The following is a 10,087-nucleotide window of genomic DNA, read 5'->3' on the forward strand; positions in this document are numbered from 1 at the left end:
TTTGTCAAAGAAATCCACTTCCATCAGAATACATCCTCATACAATATCGTTATCGAAGTGTATAATGATCTCTTGGTTCTGCTCATTTCATTTAGCGTCAGTTCATGTAAGTCTCGGTATTTCTGACCCAAGAAGTTAGAAGTTCTTTTGAAATTCTGTCATTTCTTGATTTTTCAAATTATAGCCCTTTCAAATCATTTTTATGAATTGTCTTTCAACAAATTGCTAAAGGTTGCCTGGTTTGAGGCCCCATGGTATTTCTTAAGCCCTGTAAGATTGGTTGGTTCCCCATGGGAAGGAAAAAGAGAGACGAGAACAAGAAGTCAAATAGAGTTATATATGGATATAGTCCTCCACTTTAGTGCCAAATCCTTGATTTTATAATACATGTGGAAACAGCAACATGTCTCCCAGGCTTTAAGTGGTCTTGCATTTACTTCTATATACAGACCAAACATAGTAATTGGTTTCCATTTACCCACAAATCTACTTCCTCTCCAAAGAAGACATTCCTCTACATTGTACCAGTTCTATGTTTTACAATTATAGTAACATAGATTATAGTTTAGAACTGGAAGACATTGCAAGGACCATCTAATCCAATCCCCTTATTTTACATATGAGAAAGAGATCCAAGGAATTTATGACATTTTCAAACTCTCAACATACACTTTAAAAATGAAGATGTATAGTAATTTCTTGATATCTTTTGATATTCTTTTTTTTCTATTGCCTAATTCTAGCTTGATGACAAACTTATAGTGGTAGGATTATTTTAATTTGGTAGAACAGAATAATTTTCATGACTAACAATGTTTATCCTACTACAGATTAATTATTTCAAGTTCTAGAGAAAGATGGTGAAATATGATGAAAATTCTTTTACTTTTGTAGTAATCTGTAAGTGACCTATTTTCTTAACTCAGAGTTCATTAAAAAAAAATTAATGTTTTGATGTAGTTGATATCTGAAGGGTTTGAGAATATATTTTGGTCTTGGAAATTAACACTGGAAAATAGAGTGATTTTCACTTGCATTAGACAGCTAGAGGGTTCAATGGATAAAGTGCTGTGTTTGAAGCTTAATTATATTCATATTTCAAGTTCTCTTTTTTATGGTGGTAGATGATAAGTTTTCTGTAATCCTTATTGTGACTTCTTGCTATATGAATGCCTTCATTTTGGATTCTGGTAGTATTTTTTCTTAAACAAGATTTTCTTTATGATATTTCTGGGCTATTCATTTTGCAAGAACAAAGGTTACAGATGGATAGTCTTAAGTGTTACTTTGGCATTCAATGTAGGTTTGAAAGATGTATATGAAAACCAGTGAGGTAATTTGTTTTGCTTGATTATGCAATTTTGCTATAAGGAATTTTTTCTTTTCTTAATCCCCTCCTCCTCCCACAATGGGATTGTAAGGAAAGAAAATAGGTGTCTAATTATAATAATTTAAAAAAAAACAGTAGAAATGAGAGTTGCTATAGCTGTGGAATGTAATATATTTTTCCAAATGAAATCATTGGACCTCATTTGTAGGATTTATGGGAGGTTAGGATAAGCAGGAATGGATAGGTTGTGATTTATACTACTGGAAGACGTAACTCCTGAATAAGGGTTTTGGAAGGTTTCCTAAATGGGTAACTTTTGTGACAAGTCAGCAGCTATACTGTGAAAATAAAAGCCAACCCATGTACTATGCTAAATTTTATAAATCAGCAATGCCATTTGTTCTGTTTTTTGATAAGGAAATCATTGCACTTCTATTATAATTTACTCTGTCAAATTTATTAGAATGGCCAACTCTTGGTTGCAAGGAAAGATGAAAAGACACAAACACTCTTTTCATTGAAGGACATGGTCCTTTAGGCCTGTGGGTATCTTTGGTTTGGCCCTGATGCTGATCCTAGTGGTATAATTGCTAATCACTTGTGTGTAGATCTTTAAAAAAAGAATTAGTTAAAGTGTGGAACTTATATTTCCTTATATAAAGAAATAGTCCTTGCTTCCTATTGTGGACTTTGATATTTTTAAAGTAAAACTTTCCCCACTTATAAAATCTATGTCTTGTAGGACCAGGGAGTCAAAGGCCAAATAAAATTTAACTTTATAATAATTCTTTGCTTTTATAACCCTGGGATCTTGCTCTATGAAATGATATTTTTTTTTATCTAATCAGAGACCAAGGTAGCAGAGGATATTCTTTAGATGGGAATCTTATCTGTGGCCTCATAACTTTTATTAACAATAGAGGATGGAGGCAGATCAAAGTAGGTGGACTAAAGAAGCACTTAGCTGAGCTCTCCAATATTCCCCTCCAAATAATTCTAAAATAGTGCCTCAAAGAGAATTTGGAAGTGGCAGAACAAACAAAAAGTTTGGTGCAGACAAATTTCCAGTCCACTTAGGAGTTGGCAGGAAAGGTCTGTCTTACCTTAGTAGTTGTGGTTACTAGGAGCACAGTACAGGCAGGGCAGGTTACATCTTGAGGGTGGCTGCACTGGGGGTGGTAGCTTTGGGAACTTTCAGCCCATAAAAATGAGGGTCCACACAGTTTGCCAGAAGATTTAAGAATATGCTTCAAGATCCTGTTTCATCATGAAGTTCTGTGTCACAGTCTCAGGGCCAAAAGGAACACTAACACTAGAAGCTCAGAAACAGTAGGGGTTTAGGCTGGGGTTTCAAGATGGAGAGGAGTGCTTCTATTCACTTCATGAGGAAGTTGGGAGCCTAGTCTTAATTCCAAGACAGAGGAAAACATCAGTGATTGTGGCTGCAGAAGAGGGGGACCTGGTCACAGTTTCAGGGCCAGGAGGAGTTCCAGTGCTAGTGCATACAGGGAAACAAAGTTCCTTTCTGGGTAAAAACTAGAATACAGGCCTGGAGAGCCATGATCATACTTCTTAGATCCATCACTTTGGAAGCACCACAAATCTACAGACACCCAGAGCTATCTCTGAAAAGAAAATCAAGAAAGACCTAAAGCTTGGGACAGTGTCCTCTCTACCCTAGGAGTAGAATCTGATTTTAGAATGAAGTTAAAAATCAAAGAAATTGACTGGGAAAATGAGCAAAATACATAAAAATAGCCTGATCATAACAAGTTACTATGGTGAAAGGGAAGCTTATGACACAAATTCAGAAGAAGATAATGATGTCAAAGCAGATATATACAAAGTCTCAAAGAAAAAAAAAACAGGTCCCTAAAAGAATTTCTGGAAGAACTCAAAAATGGTTTTGCAAGTCAGTAAGAGAAACAGAAGAAAAATTGAAAAAACAAATGAGAGAGATAGTAGAAAATTACCAGAAGAGAGTCAATAACTTGATAAAAGGGCAAAAATCCTGAAGAAAATAATGCATTTAAAAAAAGAGAATTGACCATATGGGAAAAGTGATATAAAAGTTCACTCAAGAAAAAAATTCCTTAAAAATTAGAGTTGGGCAAGTTAGACCTAATGATCCAATGAGACACCAAGAAACAATAAAGCAAAATAAAAAAAAAAAAGGAAAAATAAAACCAGAAGAAAATGAGAAATATCTCACTGAAAAAAATTAATCTGGAAAATAGATTGAGAAGATATAATTTAAGAATTATTGGACTATGATCTTATGATGAAGAGAGTCATCTACACCCAGAGAGAACCCTGTGAAGACTGAGTGTAGATCACAACATAGTATTTTTACTCTTTTTGTTGTTGTTGGCTTGCATTTTGTTTTCTCATTTTTTCCCCTTTTTGATCTGATTTTTCTTGTGCAACATGATAATTGTGAAAATATGTATAGAAGAATTGCACATCTTTAACATATATTGGATTACTTGCCATCTAGAGGAGGGCATGGGAGGAAGGGAGGAAAAAAAAAATTGAAACCCAAGGTTTAACAAGGGTGAATGCTGAAAATTACCTATGCATATGTTTTGAAAATAAAAAGCTTTAATAAAAAAGAATTATTGGACTACCTGAAAGTCATGATCAAATGACTTTCAAAATTAAATCTACCCAGAATCCTCCCCACTATTAATTCTAATACTATATAAACTATTTGGGAAACCAGACAAAGAAGGAGGTAAGAGAATGTTATTGTAATGTCTGAACTAGCTCTCTGGAGGATCTCTGGATGAGCCTTGGTCTTTGGTGGGGTGTTGGAATCTTTACAAATTGTTAAGTCATTAGACTTGATAGAGACAATAATTATCTAATTTAGCATGGTTCAGTATCACTGATCTGATCTTACAAGGAGATGTTTTGGGCCAGAACCTGAAATAAGGTACTAAGTAGAACTAATTGATACAATGCTTGTGTTCACAACAGTACTCATTGGAGTTCACAAGTTTGGGAGATTCACAAAGCAAACTTTGTAACTTTGTGGAGTCACACCTCCCTTAGGTATGCCTCCAGAAGGAGGAGTCAACCTTTGGGAGATGATATATAAGAAGCAGACTCAGTCGAGAGTTCAGCTGAATTAGATTGGAGAGGAGCATGCTGGGACAGACGCAAAGCACTCTAGGAGATTGAGAGCCAGAAGTCCTCTCTCATAGGCAAGACAGATTCAACTTGGTGGTAACTCTGGAGGCTGAAGAAAGCAGAGGCAGAAGCAAAGGACAAAGCTGCAAGACTCTTAGAACCAAGCAGAGAGATAGGCCTCTAAGCTAACTGGGCTATATTGGAGATAATAAAAGATCTGAACTTTTATCACCTGGCTGCGTTTTGAGGTGATTATTACTTTCAACTGCAACTAAGGCTGCCTCCAGAAAACCTCCCTGAGAAACCTGCTCTCTCCCAGAGAGAACCATTTTATTATATTTTAAAGAAGAACAAAAACACCAACATTTTGGCTCCCGAACAGTGATGAAGGCAGGAGAGTCACCACAAGGATCTCTGTTTCTGCCCCATCTTCTGTGTCTTCTCTATATCTGAGTCCTCATCTGTGTCTCCTTTGTGTGTGTGTCTGAGTCTGAGTCTGAGTCTGGGATCGAGCTTGAGCTTGAGCTCTTAGAAAACCATTAGAAACCATTTCTCATCAACCACACAGAGTAAACATCCTGCTATAAGTATCCTTGCTTCAAGTACACCTTTCCCAGAGTTCCCCCATTTGTGTGGCCCTCTACATCTCCTACTTTCTTTTGTTTTAGAACACAGATGACTTCTCAGGAAGGAAGGTGAAAATACCAAAGGGAGGTGATTACATTCTCCCTGACTTCTCAGGAAGATAGAGGTGGGCCCCAAAGGGAAATGAGAAGCCAAACCAGATATTGTTTGCAGGTTTCCTCTGGGCTGAAGGGTCTTAATTGAAACAGGTATATATAAATCCATCAGCATGGGAGGTATTACAAAAGCACAAAGTAATATAACACAGGCTAGTAGTGATGTAACAAATAACACGAATCAACATGAGAATCAACATAAGTCCTAGAAGAAGGATATATAAATACCAATTACACAAATACCTCCTTCAGCAGCCAAGAGATAGTCCAAAATCAATCTATTGTCCATTACTTCATGTGTCAGGGAATCCAATGATTCCTGCAGGTTTTGAAGTCCTGCAACAGTCTCATCAACAATTTTTGATGTTCATGAGTCAATTGCCATACACATTGCACTAACAACAATGCTTTTTCAGTGGCACTTGTTGTCAGAGATGGAACCATTGGATGTTTCTTGGGTCTTTTCTTTTGTTTCAAGGGTTTTTTCTGTCTTTCTCTGATGAACAAGGCAAATACTGCTCATTGGCACCAATCTGATTCCTTCTCCATCTGTAGAGATACAAGCAAATCCTCTCCCCCAACCAATTAACCTATCTGGTCCCTTCCATTCACCACTTTCTGAATCTCTCCACATTACCTGGCGATTATCTAAAGAAAATGGAGCTGCTCGCACTGAACACTGCCCTTATGGCGGGTTGTGAAACCTGTCTGCTGGAGCCAGTGCATCTCCATCAAAAATAAAAAAAAATAATAGTATAAAGAGCTAAATTTAAAAGTTCTTTAGGGTGACCTGTGGCTGCCACTTTCTTTTGATTTTGGAGGAGTGTCTTGATGTCTCTGTTTCTTTTCTCTACTATTTCCTGTCCTTAAGGATTAAAGGATATGCCAATGGTATGTAAAATCTTATACTGTACACGAAAGTATGCAAGGTTTAGAAGTATATGCAGGTCCATTATCTGTTTAAAAGCTTGTAAAAGGAATTCAGTGATTACTTAGGTTGTCTCTTTTGCTGCTGGTATTGCAAAAACAAATCCTGAAAAGGAGTCTATTACAACATGGATGAAAGATGGACGACCAAAAGACTTATAATGGGTCACATCCATTTGCCAAATTTTATTGGGTCTCAAACCATGAGGGTTCTTTCCTGGAGGGAGCATAGAAGCATGGAAAGGAAGGCAAGCTGTACAGACTTTTACTATGCTCTTAGTTTCCTCTTTTGTTATCCCAAATTGAACATGGTTAGAAGGTTATTGGCCTTTGAATTTCCATAAAAAATAGGACCTGGAAGTCCACTATGAGAGTGAACATACAAGACATAAATCTTTCCTGGACACTTTCTCACTTGCTCTTGAAGTTCCTTAAAGAGCTGATATATATATTAGAGGCTACAAATTTTATTTGGACTGTGGCAATTCTTTGTACCACACCTATTGAATAAACTGAACCAGATATATTTACATTTCCTGGATAATAAGTAAGAACTAGTGTGATTGCACACAATTCATTCTGCTGAGTGGACTGAAAAGGAGTTCTGACTTCTTTCTTTATAGTTAAGTCATGAGAAGTAAATAGCACAAATGTTATGTTTGGATGCATCTGTAAAGATAGTTGGTCCTTTAAGAGGAACTTTAGAAACCTTTTCTTCAAAAATCCATCGTCAACTATGTAATAGTCTGGCTATCTTTAATGGAAACCCATGTGTAAAATTTGGAGCCATGGCCAATAAAATTTGCCACTTTGGGATGGTTTCACAACATACATTAATTTGTGCATTGGTATAAAAGGTATACATCTTGTCAGGTCTTATCCCAGATAATTGTACTGCTCGCTTAATGGCCTTTAATAAAATTCTAGCCACAAGCACTGGGTAAAGAGTAAGACTTTGTTCTGATTGTGCTGGAAGGTTCACCCACTCTATCACACTGTCTCCTTGATGAAGGATTGCTGTGGGTACCTCTTTCGTAGCAAAAACTGATATTTCCAAGGGTTTTTGAGTAACTCTTTCAACCACATTGGACAAAGCCATTTAACTTTTCTCAAAGGATCTTGAGCTTCTTTTGTAAGCTGGTGTAGTGAGTTTAAAGCAGTGTCTCCCCTTAAAATGTCATATAATGGTTGTAATTGATAGGTAGTTAAACCTAACACTGGTCACATCCATTGGATATTTCCTATCAGTTTCTGAAAGTCATTTAAGGTGTTCAATTTCTCTGTTCTTAAAGAAAGCTTTTGTACTATAAGCACTTAGGATATACTTCATATCCTAAATATTGAAAAGAAGCGTGCCTTTGAATTTTTTCTGGAGCTATATGCAATTTGTAGTTTCTTAGTGTTTCTATGATCTTTTGTAGATATGCTTCTAACATTTGCTCCTCAGTCACATACCCCAAGATATCATCCATGTAATGTAATAACATTACTTTTGGAAATGCTTTTCTTACTGGAGTAAGAGCAGCAGCAACATACATTTGACACATAGTAGAGCTATTTTTCATTCCCTATGACAAAACTATCCATTCGTATTTTTTATAAGGCTCAGCTAAATTAACGCTGGGCACTGAAAAGGCAAATCTTTTTATATTTTCCTTATCCAAAGGGACAGAATAGAAACAATCCTTAATGTCTATAACCCAAAAAGACCATTCTCTAGATAACTGAGTAGAAGATGGAAATCCAGGCTGAAGAGTTCCCATAGTATTCATCTGTTCATTTACTTTTCTCAAATCAGTCAACATCCTCCATTTTCCAGATTTCTTTTTTAATATAGGGGAATCCCAAGGACTTAGAGAAGGTTGTAAGTGTCCTTGGCCAATTGCTCCTATATTATATCTAATAAGGCTTGAATTTTTTCATTTGTTAAGGGCTATTGTTCTACCTGCACTGGTGTATCAGTTTTCCATTGAATGGGAACAAGTGAGAGTGCAGGTAGGCTTTCAACAGCAACCCTGCCTAAAAAGCCAAAGTACTCAATTGTAATCCTAACTGTTATAAGATGTCTCTTCTCCATATATTGATGGGGATTTTTTTTTTAACTACAAAAGGAGTACAAACTCCTGTTTTGTCTTCAAATTTCCATCTCAAAGGGGTAGCACTAATTTCAGTTGCTATTGATCCTTCTATGCCAGACATATGGGTGTCTGCTGTAATCTTTGGCCAATGACTGGGCCAACTGGCACTTCTAATGACTGCACTATCTGCACCCATGTCTACCAACCCTTTCAATGGTATACCATTTACATAGATAGTGAGCATAGGATGGTCAGGTGTAACAATTGCAGTCCAGAATATTCCTGGATTCTGTTGCTAGGAGTCAAATCTATGTAAATATCATCAAATTGCTTATTAGGTGTCTGTATCAGTAAATCTGATGCTACCACTACTCCTGGGTGATAAGTCACACATTGTCTCTCTGTGTTAGTGACTGAGATATTATCTACACATTCCCCAGTTTTCCACTTCATTGTATGGATGGACACTGTTTTGTAAGCACTATTAGGAGGTGAAATGGTCAAGCCTACTGTGTGTGGAGACAAGGATGTATAGGCCAGACAGGGACAGATTCCACCTTTCCAGGGGATATCTCAGTAGTCCCAGCTGCATACAACTCTGTTCTCCCCAATTGTAATCCCTTTTTCCTATCAGATTGCTTCTGAGCTGATTGATCATCTTGGAGTACTGAACTTTTGAATATTTTCTGGGTGTAACATCAGCTGCTATCATACTCCTCTTGTTTTTTGCTTGGGGCCCTGGGGTTGGGTCCCACCTGTTGTCTCCCTGAGTCAATCTACATTCTGAAGTCCACTGAGGCCCTGGAGCTGATCCCCACTTCCTGTTTCCCTGAGTCAATCTACATTCGGATGCCAATGGAAGCTTTTGTTGCATTTTGGACATAGAGTTTTGGGTCTTGTTCTCCCACCCTGTTTTTTCACTTTATCTTTATGCCAACATTGAACTTTCAAATGCCTTACTTTACCATATCCAAAGCATTACGAATCTCTTTGGAAGTCCTTTGCCAAAGGACATTTTCTCTAGTAAGTTTTCTTATCATTGAGGAAGGAGGGTCAGGAAATAGGGAATGCCCTAAGGGTGCTTGCTGAGTGTAGGAGAAAGTGAAACTGAGTTGTGAGAGTGAGAATCTCCATACTCTTTAAGCTCATCAGCATTGTCCTTAAGATACTTAACTCCTTTCTTGTCCAACTCTCCATGCCCTCCAGCTGTATTTTCAGTACTATACCCCTCCTGCTCCTTCTCCTCACACTTCCTTGTCTGGTTGTCCACATTAAAATTTTTCTTTTCTTTCTTTTTTTTTTTTTTTAACCAACTTGTGGCTTCTTTAAAGCCAAGTGTGTTATATTGTATATAAGAAATGTTTCCTCAGGAATTGAATCAGGACCATTAATATTGTAAAATTCAATTAGTTGCTCTCTCACTATTTTCTACTTATCTGACTCTTAATTTTTCTTCCTTAGAGAGCCAAGGAGATGTGCACTCTAATATATTTAAGAATCCAGTGATAGGCTTCCAAGTTACCAACAAACCTTACTTCTTTATTAACCTAACTATACATGTTACATATTCCCCTCGGGGGAGGCTCTTTTCTTAGTATTTGTCCCATTTCAGCTGAAAAATGAAAATGACTAGTGTAGCTCTTACCAAAGTTTCCCGCTTGTCTATTTTTGTACTCACCCTATTTCTGGGTCACAGGGACTTCTTCACTGAGCTTATGATTGTGTCAGCTGAACTGATGAGTGTAGGCCCTTACATCCAGAGCCTCACATCTAGGGCCCCACATTTAGAGCCCCACTTTTGGAAGCCAAAATGTATGTCTGGACTAACTCTCTGGAGGATCTCTGGATAAACCTTGGTCTTTGGTGTGGGAGTGATGAAG

The sequence above is a fragment of the Antechinus flavipes genome, chromosome 2 (assembly GCF_016432865.1).
Source record: "Antechinus flavipes isolate AdamAnt ecotype Samford, QLD, Australia chromosome 2, AdamAnt_v2, whole genome shotgun sequence".
Classification (NCBI taxonomy): domain Eukaryota; kingdom Metazoa; phylum Chordata; class Mammalia; order Dasyuromorphia; family Dasyuridae; genus Antechinus; species Antechinus flavipes.